Genomic DNA, 17,740 nt, shown 5'->3' with positions numbered 1-17,740 from the left:
AGATGGTATTGCAGACTACATCCTAAATATGACTATCACACTTTTTTTTGGTACCCCTGAAAAGTGTGATAAAAGTTCACATTTGCCTCGAATCGTTTCGACGTCTTCGGTGCACTTATTCCTCCATTTACAAGGAATAAGTGCACCGAAGACCTCAACTCGATCCGACGTGGCCCTGTGCTGCAATCGCACTTTGAAGGTGTGTGCACAATATTGTGTCAGTCCAATTTGGGGTGCAGTCAGCAATAAAATTTGATTATTCTCAGCCCATAATTCGAGACGATTCAATAACATTCTTTCTATGAGTTTACGAACACAAGATAATAAACTAATCGATCTACGATCATCAACCGATGAGGGATCTACCTGGTTTTACAATACTAACAACATTGCTGAAACGCCACTCTGCTGGAAATATATTTTGGGATAAAAATAAATTATACAATGACAATTGATGTGTCTTTCCTTCCAATGGTAAATTTTGCAACACTATAACACTATAAATGTTATATTATCAATTCATGGAGAACTATTATGTGTAATAGATAATGCTAAATCTAATTCTTCTAGAGAAAATAAAGCATATTTATCGATCCATTCTTCAGAATATTTTGAAATATTTGGTGAAGTAAAGTCAAAATTTCTCAAATTTCTAGCTACAGACCGTTGATAATGATGTTTCCCTGTCCAGATTTTCAATAAAATGTTTCCAAAAATTCCTCTTTTTGAATTTTGTTATACGAACAAGTTTCGCTTCTGCTTTACAATATGAAATATAATTTTCCCGGGAACCTGAACGACGAAATATTTTGAAACTTCTGATTAATTTTTCAGGGTAAATGAACAATCACTGTCTCACCAAAATGAAGGGCATTTTTTGTTAATAGGTTTTGAAATAATTTTATATTTGTGAGATTTAAGTAAACAACGTATTAATATTCCAGAAAACAGTTTATAATTTTTAAGAGTTTATCTTGACTTGCAATCGATGATGACTAAAAAGTTTTCTTTCTTTGATAATTCCTGCTTTTAAACTCAATGATACTTCTGGAAGCATTAACTCCAATGAAGGATATTTGTTAAATTTAAAGTGCCTGAGTAAGTTATCTAGAAATGGTAAAGAATAGATAACTGAGGCTTAATACTTGAAGGATAATTTTGATCCCATTACATTGAAATTGATGTATTGGTATTTTGTTGATAAAAGAAATACCATTCCAAAAGTAGAACAAAGTTTCCCTCTTGTGCAGTGGAAGAATGTATGGGAGAATATCAACATCATGGTCACCGCCAAAGCCGGATTTAAGGGGGGGGCAGGGCCCCGGCCCCCCACATTTCAGGGGCCCCCACAAAATTTCACTTCACAAAAAAATGTGATACAAGAAAAAAACACTAGTGCAAGACTCTTCTGTTTTGGTTAGATTTTTGTCATTAAAACTTCAAGCAACTGTGGTATTGCATTTTTTATTCGTTGATAGACTTTCGAGTAAATCTTCGAAGAGCAAAAATAAATACTCACACGTCAGTTTGCATGGCAGTTAGCAGCTGAACGAACCATGCATTCATTGCACCAACCGAGAGTGTGCGATCAAGTTGTTTTCATTAGCGGTGGCAAAACCCAATCTAAGGGAAAATCGGTGGGAGAATATTTTGGTGGGACAAAATTTTCCGCGTGTGAGTCTATTACGGGGTAAAATCCGCAATATGTTGTGATTCGTTTCAGCAAGACTGCATCTATTTGTTCAGCTATTTGTGAAATTATAAATTGTTTCCTTTACCTAGAAAATCTTCGACTGAATTCTAGATAAACACCAAATCTCCATTGGCGTAAATAAGGGGTGGTCAGGAGGCCTGGCTCCCTCCATAATCACGAGATTCAGGCAATAAGAATATTTGGAGCAGTTCTGGAGTATAAAAATCTATACCGACATGGCCATGGCCCTCCCTAGACTTATGACCAAGTTACGCTTAAGCAAAACTCTGTAAATTGAAGAGTCAAAAAGTTCCTGCTGAATAAGTTTGTTTTTTTCTTGGTTTTTGAAAACATTTTTAAGAATTTACCACAGAGTTTTTAAAGGAATTGAAAGATTTTTTTTCGAAATTTAGAAGTATTTTTGGAATACTAGAGTTTTATTTTACTCAAATCGGGAAACACCAAAACTGTTGCAACATTTTCTGGAGGTTATCTAGCTAGAATATAAGGCAGGTTGTTTTGAATAATTTCAGTCCAAATTTCATGAGTTGAGAGATTTGCTTACTGAAATTAGGATGAATCGTTGGCGAACTTCTGATAACATCAATAGATTCCTTGAGAAAATTATAGAAGAAATTTGTGGAGAAATTAGCTAATCATTTGTCCAGGTTTTCGCCAAAAGATTCTCAATTCCAATAATATATTATATCCATATCCGTAACTACATTACGAATTTATCATGGATTCTCGGTTAAAATTCTTCAAAATTTTTAATAATCCTTTTGATTTCAAAGTTAAGTTGAAAATTCTTTTGGGAGGTCGCCAGGACTCCAGCAGTAACATTAGAACAATTTTTTGTTAAGTTTTCATACTTTATTGTTATCGACCAGCAACTTCTTCAGAGATTGCAGCAGGAATTCCTGAGAAGTTCTCTTTGAATTTCACAAAAGCGACACTACCGAATGCGCTACAAATCATACTTGATTTCTCGAAAATTTCAGCTATAAATTCATCTTGCAGTTTCTATGTGAACTCTAGCATGAATTTTACTAAATCTGGGTGCTAATGCTGTGAGCACACTGGCAAAAAGCAGGCTTTACTTTATGTAAATTTATTTCATCATTGTTTTTAGCGTGAAAACAAAAGAAATGAAATCTGTTATATTTTGCTCTTTATTAAAATTGTTTCACAACTACAGTAATACCATAGACTAATTTCAAGACCTCGATGTATCAAAGAAAACCATTAAATTTGCGGTGTCCAGCCCGGTACCCAATAAATATTCATTACCGTGTATTTTTTTCCGTGTAAATTGCCTTTTGTGTAAATTATATTTAGCGTGTTACACCGATCTGACAGCTCTGACAGCAAGGAACTAAACATAAATTACGTAAAATGGGTACCGAGGATTGTTCACAATCTGCGAACTTGACTGCGGAAAAATCGCAACCATGACGCCGCTGGTAATACCTTCATTGATACATTTTTATCAGAATTGTTGATGTCTTTTTTAGATTTTTCGCATGTTATATATGCAAAAACATATCTTCTATATAGAGGGGCCCCCAAAACACTGTTGCCACGGGCCCCCACATTTGTAAATCCGGCCCTGGTCACTGCCGTTCGGATCATCAATGGTTTTCCTAGAAGAAATGAAAGATAAATTGCTTGAACAAAGAGATAAATCAATACAAGTAGCTCAACATACTTGGGACAGCTCAACATACTTGGGACAGCTCAACATACTAGGGACAGCAATCCTAGTAAAAGATTTGTCATTCGAAATATTCAAAATTTAGCTCATCAATTAAATCCGATGGAATATTATCTAAAATAGCTATCATTCCGGACAATTGAAAATATAAACGCAAACAATAGAAAACTCTGAATTATTAGGGGGATTCACTTAACAGCGTAAACTGATTAAACTGATTAAACGTCGCAATCATCAAGGCAATCTTTGATTATTTCATTCGCAAAGTCATGAAACATTTCAAATAAGCAGAAAATCATGGCTTACGCAGCAATTTAATCTGTTTAGTGAGTACCCCTATTATTATTAGGGGTACTCACCAAACAGATTAGGGGTATTCACTAAATAGATTAAATAACTGCGTAAGCCATGGTTATCTGATTATTGAAATGTTTCATGATATTGTGAGTGAAATAATTAAAGATTGCCTTGGTGATTGTGACGTTTAATCAGTTTAATCGGTTTACGCTGTTAAGTGAATCCCCTAATTAAATTGCTGCGTAAGCCATGATTTTCTGCTTATTTGAAATGTTTCATGATTTTGCGGATGAAATAATCAAAGATTGCCTTGGTGATCGCGACGTTTAATCAGTTTAATCGGTTTACGCAGTTAAGTGAATCCCCCTATTAACAGAAATGGCAATGCATTCGAATGATGATTCGACAAGCAAATTTTAATGTTTGAACTTAATATATCATTACGAATTCCAATCAAAACTCCTCCATATGAATCATTTCTATCTTTTCAAATAATGTTGAAAGAAGAAATATAAAAATATTTGTTATCATCCAATCAAGTTTCATTTAAACAATAAATACCTACAGCCAAATTATATAATAGAGCTTTCAACCTGTCAATTTTAGGTACATATAATACTGCAACAATTCCATTGCAAAATTATTTTATTTTGATTTATACAAGCCATTAAAACGAAAACAGTGAAGCAATTAGGGGCTCAAATGTATTCAATTTTTCAAGTAGAGAGGCCAAAAATGGTAAAACTTTTTAATCAAATCAACTATTTGCACCAATTTTTTTTATATAGAGTTATCATTGCTTGCATTATTATTTGAAGAATTTGTAACATTATCATTGCTATTTTTATTCTCAGTAGAATGGTTAGTATCTACCCTTTGAAATCCAGGTAACAACCTACAATCAATCAAACTATTAAGAGAAAATAATAATAATTACTAAATATTGCTTCTATTTATGTGAAATTATGTACATTCGCAGTTCGACTTGTAGTAAAATGGGAAGTTCCTATTGGAAACCAGTCGATAGCCATAAGAAAAGTACAAGCAGTCCGAAGTGGTTCGCATTTGATTTTCCCTTGCAGCGGGTGGCACAGTGCTGTGGGTTGCCGGTATGGGTGGTTGGCTTTGCGTGTGTTTATGTTGGGCCTATCGAACTCGTGCGCGCCACCGCCGCCGCGCCGCACTCGGTTTCATTTGGTTGGGTTGGTTGACGAACGGAACGGGATGGTCGGGTCGGACGACCGATGATGACATCGACGACGACGACGACGACGAGTGCGAGCTAGTGTCGTGCAACGAAGAGCGCCGCGAGAGCAGAGAGCTCCCCGTCCACCATTTTGGCTTGCGGGAAATGCTGCGTTGTGGTGCAGACTCGGCACCGACAACCGTCGGCCTGCAGGTGCTGAAGAGAGTGCGCGCGGCTCCGGATTTTCAAGCATTGCTGAATAAAAAAGAGAGAATTTTTCGAGCCCCGTCGTCGTCTTCATGGTTCCGCTCTGGTCGGCGTCGATAAAATTTTGTGTTTGACACCAGCAGGCAGAAGTTCGGTCTCGCGCGGTTCGCAAAAAAGTGTCCAAATTTCGCGTGAAATCCGTTCCGGCGAGGGCCAAAATTATCCCCATCCGTCGCGGAATCCGGTGGCGAACCGTTTGTGCATATTTTCCGACCCGAAAAGGTACCGTTTGACGGTAAAAAGTGACCACAAAGTTTTTTCATTTTTTCGGGCTGAGATCCCCCGCCGCAGAAGAGCACTGTGTCTCGCGTTTGGTTTGCGTTGTCGTGCGCTTTGCGAGGAAGGCGAAGGAAAAAAGGTCGCCATGACAGTCGTCGGGTCGGCTCGATCTCAGCTCAGCAGCGGCAATCTCTAGACGGGGAAAAAAGGAAATTTTTCCGACGAAAAGCAGCTTGTGCCCTCCGCGCTTCTATTATTTTCCGGTCATTTTTCGAGCCGAATTTTCCGCCGAGTTCAAACAGAAGCAAAAACAATTATTGTACAAAAAAGTTCTATTTTATTTATAAAATTATCCAAGTGAATTATATTTTAGTGGATAAGTGAGGCGAATGGAAAGTGATCAGTGAGTGGGGTAAGAAGGGAGTGGAAGTTTGTTAAACCATTTTTTCTTTGAATTGATCGCCGCCGTCGAATGTCCGCACTCCCTCCCGCAAGTAAGAAGTGTTTCGGCGTATGAGTGAGAGAGAAGAAGCGAAAAAAGTAAGCTCCCCGCACAATGATGTTCTATTGATGCGCGCTCGGCGGCTGCTCCCCAAAAAGATCCAATATCAAATTCAGGCGACGCGGGCCGGTCCGGGCAGCAGCAGCCAGAACAAGCGAAATCAAATTGTGTGAGCGCCTGACGTTGCTGCAGTTGTGTGCGTTTCTGTGTGTACATGACCACTGCCACTAGTGAAAAGAAGAGTGAGGAAAAAAAGGCATCGGGGCGGACAGCAAAAAAAAAAGTTTGACATTTTCCACACAGAAAGGACGGCTGCTGATGGCGGTGGAGCGGTCGGTGACTACTTGCTTCTTGCTCCGCGGCAGTTTTTTTTGTGGACTTCGTGTTGTTCGTCTTTCGTTCGGTTTAGTTTGGTCCACCACGGCTCGGTTTGCCTCTCTCTCGGGTCTGGCTGCTCTCTGTGATTTATTTTTTAATACACGTACGCACACAGAAAAACCAGAATGGGAAAATATGCTGAATTAATCCAACTACAAGGATGTTGAATGAACGACGTAGAGGTGTTATCATCAATCGGGAATTTGATTCGTGGTAAATATGTTTTGTTCGATTTGCTATTTATGATGAAAGACGCCACTTAAGTACTTAACCAAATAGTTTTTATAAACTTTTCCTTGACCTGATTTAGAGTTTAAATAACTACCAGGCTTTCGTATAATTAATAAACTACAATTACAATAGTCCTGTTAAATGACGTAGGTTGAACATGCCTGAAGTTACTGTTGGATGCAAATCTCAACTTCTACTTCATATCGTTGACTAGAAATTTAATCGTACATTTGCAGTTCCTGAATTCCTTTCGAAGTTTCTCTAGAAATTCCTCCAGAGATTCCTCCAGAAATTTCGCACAGGATTACCCCAGCAGTTTTTCCTAAGATTCATCCGAGAATTTCTTCCGTGATTTCTCCACAAATTTATTCTAGAATTTCCTTACGTGATTCCTCAGCAAGCTCCGTCGAAGATCGTTTTTGGGGTTCCTTCAGAAGTTCCCTGTGTTCCCTTCGTGAGATGGCTAAAAGGTTCCTTCAGACACTTTTTTCAGGATTCCTTCAGATATTCCTTCTGGGACTTCAAGAGATTTATTCCGGGATGTCTACAGAAGTTCCGAAAATCCTTCAGGAATTCCATCCTGGATTCAATAGTTTCTTTTGGAATGAATGTCTTCAGAAGTTTTATTTTTCCATGAGTTTCAGAAGACTTTCCTGGATAATATGCCCGAAAATTTCAGCAATTTCACCCGAGATTCCTCCAGGAGTTCTCTCGGAGATTGTTTCAGGAATTCCTTCCAAGATTCATACAGAAACTCCTTCCGAAATTCCGTCTGTGATTCCTTCCAGGAATTTCAAGCGTTTTTGTTCCCGGAATTTCTTCTGGGATTTTTCCGGGAATTCTTTAACATTAGTCTGAAAAAGTAACAAAAATGTGAGCCTCGAATCGTTGCCTGTAAAAGAATGAAAACAAAATTTCCCAATAATAATATTTTATATGCGGATTCTATACATAATGAGCTATATGAATTTCCATTTTACTTTATAAAAATATTACAATATCTTTGTTATATTCATATGTTTTGAAATATTGTACCTAGACGGGGTGACTTGCAACACTCATTTTCTTAACAATTCAAAGTCCAAAAAAACGAAATATGGTTGTTTTTTAGTTAACCAGCAAAAGTCTGAATGATCATCACACGAACTGAACATTACATTAAGTGTTAAATAAACATTTAATAACTTGGTGTTTTTGAGCCCAATATTTCCATATAAAAATTCACAATTCCATTTCCTATGTAAAAACAAATGTAAAAATAAGTATGTCAGCCCAAACGATATCACAACAGTAGCAAGAATACTTATCAAATATGCTTGAAACTAAAAAAATAATATCTGCGTGTTAGAAAAGGGATTTACATTGGGTGTTGCAAGTCACCCCGCACGACGTCTTGTATCAAAAACGACCTTGTTTGGCTTTTTCAACATGAAAAAATCAATCAATCTATAACTTGTCCACTTTATTTTATAGAGGGGCCGGCTATTAAAACTATTACAAATAGTTTGAATTTTAAAATTGAGTTTAATCAACATTTTTTGTTAGTTGAAGCTGAAAAGTGTTGCAAGTCACCCCGTTTGACGGTATTGAAGTTATTTCTGTCTTAACCCCGAAATCAATTGTTGGCTAAAATTTTGGATAGAATGGCAAGCTTTCTGAAAAAGCTGTTTCTTGGTGATTCTGAAATCTTTTTTATGGTATTTGCAAAGAGATGTCTTCCGATTTTTTTTTATTGTCTGAATTAACCAGATTTTTAGCCCTAGGCTAGTGGGCTAGCGGGACCCAAGCTTTACTTCCCTTCCGAAGGAAGAACTCACATTTTGCGAGTTTGTCGGGAGTGGGATTCGATCCCAGGTCCTCGGCGTGATAGTCAATTGTTCTAAACATCACACCAGGTCCGCTCCAGATAACCGGAAGTTTTAGAGAAACATTTGGTTGAATTTTGTAGTCAAATTTAACAGAATCTTGTAAAGAAAATCATTGGTTTGATAGACTGTGTGTGTCGTAAGAAATCAAAATAAAAAACATACAGCTAAGACGTCCTGGAGCTTTTAATGATTGCATTCTTAGATAATTCCATGAAAAAAACTTTAAAAACTCTGGATAGAATATTATTCATTAGAAATTTCTAGCAATTTTTTAAACATGCAAGAATTTCTTGATTCATTATGGATAAGTTCCAGAATGACGGAATTGACGAAATTGCTGAATCAGTTATTACTACTTATGAAACAATTTGTTTTGCTAAAACTATGATTTCCGATCAGAGCACCCGTTGTGAGGGGCACAGTGATTAAAGGGTTTCTTGATAGATTTTTTTGCAAAATACTTTGCTGAAATATCCATCCAATCCTAATTTCCAAGGGTGTGACCAGAAACTCTTATCATAAATGATCCAATGAATTTATACATTTTCAAGTATCTCTTGCTTAATGCTCAGAACAGTTTATAAATATCGCCGTAAGGAATAAAATTTAGTGGTGATTCAATCAAAAAAATTACTAGTATTACTCCGTTTGTTTCTGCAAAAAGTAATCCTTGAATTTCTCAAAAAGTTTCTGAAAATTCTCAAGTGATCTTTTGGGATGTCAGGATTTCTACCATAAGGTTAATTATAAATTATTTCAAAAGTTTCGTCAAACTGCTGCCTTTTTTCTCGTAAAATAGTAAACACTGATTGATAATCAATCAAAGAATTATTGATCCAAAACATATTATTGCAATTAAAAAAAACAACATGTTTAAACTCTTGTTTGAAGTAGAAGTGGTTATACAAATTCAGGAATTAGAAATTAAAAATCAATTTATTAATTGATCAATTGATTTTCTCTTAAAAATTTTGGGTTTTAGTAAGCATGATCAAAGCCATATATTTTGTACTGGCGCGGATTTGATGACCTTGGCGCGGTTTTCAAATCGACACTTTTGTAACAGCCCTGTTATTCGAAGACACAGTGTGTGTTTAATGACAAAATGTAGAGATAAATTTATGGGAAAATATACCACTTGTTTTGGTGGGATTCGAACCCACGACTCCGTATCGCTAGTGCGGCGCTTTAACCAACTAAGCCACAGAACTACTGCTTCAAGAATTCCGGGAATTTGTTCTGGTATTCCGTAAGGTTTTTTTTTCTGGAATTTCTTCAGAAACTCTCGTGGATATTATTCTGGAATTCTATCAGAAACTGTTTCCGGGATTTTTTCAGGAACTCATTGGTTTCTTCCAAGAGTTCCGTTTGGAATGGGGCACGTTCGGTGTAGTACTAGATTTGTAGTAATGAGCTGAATTTTAGTATGGTGAGAAGGTCAATTATCCGTTTCTGTAATGAAATGGTGCAAAAAGCGAGGGTATTATGATTCCTTACCTAATTTGATGCTATTTGAGCAAAACTTTGGATAACTATGTTGTTTATGTTGCAAGAAATGGAGAAAATAACAACACTGTTGCCCTTCACCGATCTGTCCTATTGCTGCAGATCATGCTGGAATTCCTCCAGAAGTTCATTCTGGAATTCTTTCATATGTTTTCAATGGACATCATCCAAGAGTTCATTAGGGAGTATTTTGATAAATTTCTCCTGAGGAGTGGACCTGGTGTGATGGTTAGAACACTTGACTATCACGCCGAGGACATGGGATCGAATCCCATTCCCGACAAACTCGCAAAATGTGAGTTCTTCCTTCGGAAAGGAAGTAAAGCGTGGGTCCCGAGATGAACTAGCCAAGGGCTAAAAATCTCGTTAATACAGATAAAAAAAAAATCTCCTGCAGTTTTGATTTATGGCATTCATCAACTTCACAAGATTCTTTGAGGAAACAGTCCAGCAAGTTCCTTCTGGTTTTCCTCCAACATGAGTTCCGGGAGGAATCTAAGGTGGAGCCTTTTGAGAATCTCAGAGAAAATTAGGAATCAATCAAGATGATTCTGAAGAAATTCCAAATAAACCCCAGGAAAAATTCCAAATAAACCCCAGGAAAAATCTCATCAAAAACTCCCTGGGAATCTTGCTGGGAATCCCACAACAAACTTCCGGAGGAGCCTTGGAACAAATTTATAGAAAAATTTCTTCACCTCCTGGACGGGTGAAAATGTCATTTCGATCTGGATCTAAATTCAACCACCTACAGCTTATTTTAGAAGCTGAACCCGAGAATATGGTATATGACATTTTTTTGCGGCTACACCAGTTCTACAAGAAAGTCACGATAGTCAGAATATTTAAAATAAATCAGGCCAAACAGTTGAAAAGTGTACCATTAAATTACAATAATTGAAAGAGAAAGTGAACAAAGAGAGCCTCCCAAATGCAGATAGGACCTATTGAAATGTTTAGCCTGAAATGTCACGGATTACCTTCTGAAAATGTCAATCGCATGTGGGTCGCCAAAATCTTAAACAATTAAAAGTGGGTCGCAAGCTAAAAAACTTTGAGAACTCATGGTCTATAGTCAAACCTGCATAAGTCGATATTAAAGAGACTCATAGAGCATTTTTCAAAAAAAAAAAAAATTGAATATCGATGTTCAAATAGGAATTTACGCCGTTCACATATTGCATTAGGGATTTCTTCTCAAATTCTTTTCGGGATTCCTCTACGTAATTCCTCTCTCTATACTTCGAAAAATTCTCACAAGATTCCTCCACCTTTTTAATGGTTCAGATTCTTCTGATAATCATCAGATGTGTGGTAAACAGATGGAACTCATGATTGAGCTAGTATCCAAACCACCGCAAAGTGACAAGAATGGTCCAAAGGCCACAAAAATATATAAAAAGAGTTTCCATCGATATTCTTGTAATTTGTACATCTCATGTCCATGTGAGGTTTCACGTGGATGTAGATTTAATTTGTTTTGCTTAGTAAGACCTCCGCCACTAGTATGCGAAACACCAGTGAAAATACCAACAGGGTATCGTTTCTACTAAATATATTACAAAATATTTTAGGAACTTTTCCCTCATGCTCATACAAATCATTTTAGAAACTTTTCTTTAATATTTTTAAATAAAGTTCTTACGGAATCGCAATTTCCATTTGTATCCAAACTTTTCCTCCATTTTATAAAGAACGCTCTGATTTCCTTGAGGAATAGGTACCTTGAAAGAGTCCTTACAGGAACCTCTGGGTTTTTTTATTCGGGGAATTCCCCCAAATTTAATTACCACGAGTGATGAATTTCACGGCAATGAATATTATCGATAGAACACACAATATTTAATGACCTTCTTCGGTACAACGAGGCCTTGGCAACAGTCTGTGGCGATTGCCTTACGGAATTATTTGTCAAGTTCACTAAAGAGATCTTAGTGAAATGGTAATGCAATAGGGAAGTAGAGGAATTTTGGCAAAAAAAAAATTGAACATAAGGGCGGCAAAAATAAATATGTCAATCTTAACAGCTGATTTGAATGTAGAAAAATGAAAAAAAAAACCCTTTTTTTCCTCCCCTGTTGGAGAAATTAAGAAAATAAGCTGAACTTTTGTGGCATGTCCCGTTTTGATATTCGCATCTAGCCAGCTTATTACCATGTGTCAAGTAATCAGCTTCTGCCACGACGCGTCGTCTCCCAGTCAGGTGCAATGGAATTAAGAAATCTCAAGACCTTACCAGGTTCTGCAGACCAGATCTCACTGGGTTGCAAGCAATCACTATTTAGAAATCTTCCTGCGCGTGTATAAAACACCACAACTGCAAAGCAGATATTCCGAGCTTTCACGTTCCGTATTACAGAAACGACAGATATCACTTTGAGTCTGGCCAATATTTTTCAAGTGATACCTGCTGGGGCAGTGTCCAGTTACTAGGCCAGTGTATGGTATGTACATAGAGCTCTCTTGTTGAGCTCTAAAAGCTTTTAGGTTTTATAAGCATTTGGTGTTATAAATCGTTTTGACTGATTGCAATTTTTGACATCCATCCGTTTGGATATCATGCTCTGCTCAGCCCAGCAGTTCAGGTCCATTTTTATTGTTCAACCGCAGAATGGTTCTGGGCCAGCAAACTGTAAATTGGAACCAATTTTAGCAAGCTCGTCTTCCATTTCATTCCCATCAATGCCACAGTGACCTGGAACCCATTATAGATTATTAGTTTACTGAGTTCCCTTGGCACAGCCTGCACAGTGAAAGAATGCATTCCCAGACAAGCTTTGAAGTGCATTTGTAAACGATGATTCTAGTGCAGCTTGACTATCTGAGAAAATACAAATATTTGCATATCTGTGTTTTCTCTCAAAGCAGATATTTGCGCATTTCAAAGTAGCAAGAATCTCTGCACACTGTACACTGAAATTGCAGGGTCGTAGATTCCTGCTCCCGTTTTTATTCCAACTTTTGAGCCATCTGTATAGAATTTGATTGATCCTTGACGAACAGTGGGATACTTCCCTTGAACTGATAAACAGTGTAAACTAGCAGGCTACCATTAATAAAGTTACAATTGGCTTCTTTAGCGGTGTTTAGATAATTCCATATTCTGAATCTGCATGCGAAACTGAGCCGAAATCCAAATTTTCATGAATTTTGGTGACCGGGAACCTATTTAAAAATCAATTTGAAGTTTGTATGGGAGCGATTTGTCGAATCACCCCTCGTCGCATTTTGTACTGGGTGGAACTGTCAAACAGTTACCTAGCTGTCAAAAGGTGATTTCAAAAAATCTCTTTGAAATTGATTTTAGATACCAAAATAAAGTTTTAAAAATCTGAAAAAAATCATAGTGGCTCAGAAAAAGGTGCTCTTTCATATAAAATTAAAAAATCAATACATTTTTCTTAATTTAAAAACCCAATTACAGTGGGACCTCCGACTTCCCAATCTGCACGAGTAATTTCGTGCAACTTGTAAGGAACATCACGGTTCTCCACAGGTTTCATCCAGTCTTTAATCATTTTCATTACTGGCCTATTTTGGAAGTGCTTTGAAATGCTCAGGTGACCTACAAGATCACCTGGCTAAACTTTTCAAGTCTCTGCAATTCCTCGTGCAAAGGTAGCAGATTGAGAATCGCATCTAAAGCTTTTGATGGAGAACTTCGCATCGCTCCTGTAACAGCAATGGACGCAAGACGTTGAATTTTCGCAAGCTTTGATTGCGTGGTAGCCTATTTTGTTTTTGGCCACCAGGTTAACGAAGCATACGTCACTTTTGGGCGGATTATGGCAGTATAAATCCACATTATCATTTTTGGTTTCAAACCCCACTTCCTGCCAATAGTTTTGGAGCATAACGCATTTGTTGCCTTACCAATCTCGGACTCAATTTGAGCATTCCAGTTCAGTTTGGCATTCAGAATCAAACCTAAATATTTGACTCGATCACTAGGATGAATTTGTATCCCTCCAAGTCGAAAAGCTTTTAGATTGATCTTCCTGCATATACGACTTTTGACGGGTACATCATGAATGTGTATTAGCGTGGTTCAAAAAATCGTTTTTGCTCCACACCGCTTATTCGATTCGTAACCAAATTCTACGCCTTCTCCTAAAATTTGAGCTCATTTGGTTCAAAATTTAGACTGCACAAGCCCTTCAAGGTTTGTATGGGAATTACTATGGAAAAACGATCCCTGGCCAAGATCACAGGGTTTGACGGTATTAAAGTGAAGGATGTTAATTGTAATTCTTGTAATGAAAATATCACCTTTAACACTTTAATGCGCCTCCAACGGTTCATTGCGAACCGGCTGCTACAGATGGAGTATGGCTGATTTATCAGAAATGCTCGATATACAGGAGGAACCTGCTGGGGCCTAGTAGTTTCTATACCCAGGAAACAGTTCCGGTCGATTGAGTCTAGGAGGGTACCGAGAGTCGTTGTGAATCATAATGAAAATATTTGTGTTTTGTGACGGGTCTCGGAATCTTTTTTGAGTCAGCAGACTTTGAACTGTTGCATGGGCTTCCCACTATTTGGTTAATTTTAACAAATACATTAAAAAATTCAATTCAAAAATGAAATAATTAGTAGTATCTCGTGTATTCAATTTGCTAATACATAGGTCTCAACATTTGATGTGCTTTCGTGATTTAATTTTCTCTTTAATTATTTTTATATCTGATAGTTTTGTGAGTAAACCCTAATATGTTTCATGCCTAGTGCTTAATGATATTTTCTTGCGATATCAATTCAAAATAACTAAAAAACTAATAGTGGGAAGTGCAGCATTTAATAGTGCATGCTTATAGATTCGAAGCTAACGTGTGATCAAGACGAAATCGACAAAAACTGACTACTTCGACTTTGACTAACGTAGACTATTTATGACAAATTAGATTTTTTTTTTACATTTTTCGGCTGTATGGAAGGTTTTCTTTAATTTTGACTTATTTGGACCTTTCTGATAGTGCTAGGGATGTGGACGAAATATAACTTGCAAAGATAAAAAAAAACATTACTAAAATAGAGATCAACAAAAATGGACATAAGAAACACATCGACCATCTAACAGATCATAGGCACACCAAAGATTACTGAACTATATGGCAGACCATAAATTTGAACAATAACATTATTTAAACCTAGACATGACAAAAAAAAACACAAATACAAAATCGACCAAATGACAATAAACCGAAACTTTCACACCTTCTACCGTAACCTTCTGAATCAGTACGCAACAGTGTCTTACTGGACGACATGTCCGTGCACGGCTGGTGAACTGCTTCTGAAGGAATACGTTCTCTATCCTATCCAAAGGCCTAGTGAACTGTCGTTGTCCGCGCAAACGCATCGTGCTCTTCCATATAGACGCGAGACGATTGTGCACACAGTGATGGGAGAGGTTTCTACGTCCCTCGGCGTGCCGCTAGGAACCTTTCAAAAAAAAAAAAAAAAAAAAAAAAAAAAAAAAAAAAAAAAAAAAAAAAAAAAAAAAAAAAATTACTATGGAAAAACGATGTTTTTCATTCAATCGACCGTAGCATTTCCCCAAGTGCCTCAGAGGGTTTGTAGACCCTTGGTGCTCCTAGGCTACTCAATCAGCTACAACTTTGCCGAAGACCGCATTCAAATCGGACGCCTCTTTAATTAGTTATCGATATGTTTCCAACTGGACAAACATTAACAGTGATCCTCCAGCTTCCCAGCAGGCAACAATGCTTCATATGGCGCCAAAGATAGCACACTGAAATCTTGGCTACTAAGTTTCTCTGCAAAATGCAGTATGTAATGCCCATCGAATAGTATAACCAGCATGAGTAAAGATTTCGATTCTGGATAAAAATCGGTAACTAATCACTAAATCACTAATATTAAATCACTAATAACTAATGAGGCATGTGATCTGAATGCAGTCTTCGGCAAAGTTGTAGCTGATAGAGTAGCCTAGGTGCACCAAGGGTCAACTAACCCTCTAGGGCACTTAAGGAAATACTCCGATCGATTGAACGAAAAACATCGTTTTCCCATAGTAATTCCCCCATATAAACTTTGAAGGGTTTGTGCAGCCTCAATTTTCAACCAAATGGGCTCAAATTTTGAGAGACGACATAGAATTTGGTTACGAATCGAATAAGCGATGTGGAGCAAAAACGATTTTTTGAACCACGCTAATGTGGATAGATTAGAATCCTTTGCATTCTCAAACAAACTAATAAAATGTCAAAATCTTCATCTTTAAGGAAAGATAGTTGCCAAAAAATTCGTGAAAAATATACTAAACAAACCAAAACAATACAAATTTCCCTTTTTCCTTATACAATGCAATTTTCAACTGTTATGTTATAGTAATTAATGCGGCCCTTCTGTAAACATTCGAATGTCGTAGGGTAAAAAATATAATTTGGACATGTATATAATTTGGACATGCACTGCGCTGTATGTCTTGTTCCGGAGAGCTAATAAAAGTAGATACTTCTAAATATCGATTATTGGATCAAACAGACCCTATTCTGATGACTTATGTTGAAAACACGCTTAACAGTTAGGGATTTACTTCAAAATTATTGAAAATGTAAAATGTTTCACTAAAACCCCTTAAATGCACAGGTATGCAAGACGACATGCACTTCACAGTCACATACAATATTCACCTCAAAATCGTTGAAATAATAATTGTAAGAAATTTAAAAGCCTTATTGCAATGAGAACTGTTCAAAAAAGAAGCATTGTGCAGCCAATCTCTTAACATTCATCTAGAACGCCTAAAATAGGTGGTGTCCAAAATACATTACAAGTTTTCTATTATAAATATATTTTGGTCATCTGACGAACTACATGGGGATGCTGTGCGATTGCATACTTGGAGGCGTATTATGTGGTTTTCGCGATATTTCCTCGATTTTAACAAAAACTGTAATAGTTATCAAAATAGATGCCTGTTAAGCGGAGAAATTTGATTATTTACAAGAAAATATTTGTTAATTTATGCTACTTTCATGATAGAGCAGTACAGGGTGCGGCAGGAAAAAATGCGAAAAGTTCAAGGCACTATTACACGCTAAATATGGGATATATATGACTATTTTTTCATGACAGTGTATCAGTCAATGTCTATATTCTAGCACTGAAAAATAAAAATGAACACATTTGATGTTTAACATGTGATAATGTAGGCCTAATAAGCGGATATCAATAAACTGCGCGCCTAATGGTCATTAAACAAAATGACTATAACAGTAACAAAATTAGCTCAAATTCGATGAACAACCAGACCAAATTGATCCAGAGCCATGTAGTTTCACATACCAGATGAAATAAGTACATATATTTGATGATATTGTAGAGAAAATCAAAAATTTTGTTTTATCAGATGCGAAATTTAGCGACCTGTGCGATTTTTTGCGGTTTGAAAATTCTGGTTGTCTTCATCTTCAGGCGCCGCCCTGTAAAGGTTAGTGACCAAAATGGGAAATTTTTTAATTAACTTTTCAGAAAACTAGCCTATTATAGATCATGGAACGTTGAAACATAGATAGGTTAATGTCAAATGGACGAAAATGAGGTTTGAAGTTGAAAAACACTTTCGCATTTTTTCCTGCCGCATACTGTAATCATGGCTAAACATGGAGATAATTGCCATGTCCAAATTATATATACCTGAGGGTGTCCAAAACATATATTTGGTGTCCAAAATGCAATTCTAACAGGCGATTGGAAATTGTGATTTTATCAGATTAAAATGCGTTCGTTAAGCTTTTTATCATCAGGAACCCAAAGTACAATCATATTATAAGCGTAATAGTAACTTTGCAAAATAATCAATTCCTTTCTAAGAAAGCTAGGGGACGATTTTTCTAACGTTGTCCTCAGC

At 36.9% G+C, this 17,740-nt stretch overlaps 1 protein-coding gene across 11 annotated transcripts in view; it reads left to right on the top strand.

The window, feature by feature from the left end:
• Positions 1-4,885: 4,885 nt before the first annotated feature.
• Positions 4,886-17,740, top strand: part of LOC109420654 (zinc finger protein 420) — a 63,977-nt gene continuing 51,122 nt past the window's right edge. The window contains exons 1-2 of one of the 11 annotated variants that reach the window (XM_062850236.1): positions 4,886-5,379; positions 5,750-5,779. The gene's annotated coding sequence lies outside the window, so the exon portion shown is untranslated. Of the gene's footprint in view, positions 5,917-17,740 lie in introns of all 11 variants that reach the window. The other 10 variants (XM_062850234.1, XM_062850231.1, XM_062850235.1 and 7 more) reach the window with 10 other exon arrangements.

This window comes from Aedes albopictus, chromosome 2, assembly GCF_035046485.1.
Source record: "Aedes albopictus strain Foshan chromosome 2, AalbF5, whole genome shotgun sequence".
Lineage (NCBI taxonomy): Eukaryota > Metazoa > Arthropoda > Insecta > Diptera > Culicidae > Aedes > Aedes albopictus.
The sequence above is the reverse complement of the archived record's forward strand: the minus strand, read 5'-3'. Positions and strand labels throughout refer to the sequence as shown.